Source organism: Sceloporus undulatus, chromosome 3 (genome assembly GCF_019175285.1).
Source record: "Sceloporus undulatus isolate JIND9_A2432 ecotype Alabama chromosome 3, SceUnd_v1.1, whole genome shotgun sequence".
NCBI lineage: Eukaryota > Metazoa > Chordata > Lepidosauria > Squamata > Phrynosomatidae > Sceloporus > Sceloporus undulatus.
In genome coordinates, this window is record NC_056524.1 from 156,948,698 (window position 1) to 156,949,376 (window position 679).

Genomic DNA, 679 nt, shown 5'->3' on the forward strand with positions numbered 1-679 from the left:
TTGTCTCTAGTTGTCTAATTCAGTAGGTACAGCTATTCCTGCTATGGAGAGGGCCGTGTTGTCTCTGGCCAGTTTGTGTATGTGTCAGAGGAGTGGTACGTGTGTAGAATAGCAGCTGTCAGAGGAAAAAGGGGTCAAAGTCCTAACTCAGCACTGCAAACAGTGTGGAAAACACTGGGATTCAGGCCCAACTTTCTAGGATTTCCTCTTGGTCCTACCATCCCCACAAATTCACCTGGAAAAAGCACAGGTAAAAGCCTTCTCAGTGGCTACTCCCAAGCCATGGAATTCAATTTCATGGGAGGCTAGACTAAACAAATTAAAACTTCAATTTTTAATTGATGATGTATACTTTTTATCTTGGTTATGCATTGAATAATAAAACTTTAAAATATTTTGATTAGATTGTTTAAAAAAAAAAAGAAAACCTTTTGCCATATATATTATTTCAGCTATATTTTGCTCTAACTTATACTGTAAGATGTCTTTGGAGCCATATTGGGAGAAAGGTGGGATGCAAATAAAATAAATAAATAAAAACATAATGGGAACTGGACAGTCAAACCAGACATTCAAAAAGGTAAGAGAAAAACAAAGCCAGCAGAATCTGTTGGCTCTGTTTTCTGTTGCCATTTAGCTATATAAGATCACAAATTCTTTTCATGTAATGCATGAAGAA

General features: G+C 36.5%; 1 long non-coding RNA gene across 1 annotated transcript in view; it reads left to right on the forward strand.

Moving 5' to 3' along the window:
• Nucleotides 1-200: 200 nt before the first annotated feature.
• Nucleotides 201-679, forward strand: part of LOC121925507 — a 2,439-nt gene continuing 1,960 nt past the window's right edge. The window contains exon 1 of the long non-coding RNA XR_006102890.1: nt 201-250. This is a non-coding gene — a long non-coding RNA (uncharacterized LOC121925507). The remainder of the gene's footprint in view (nt 251-679) is intronic.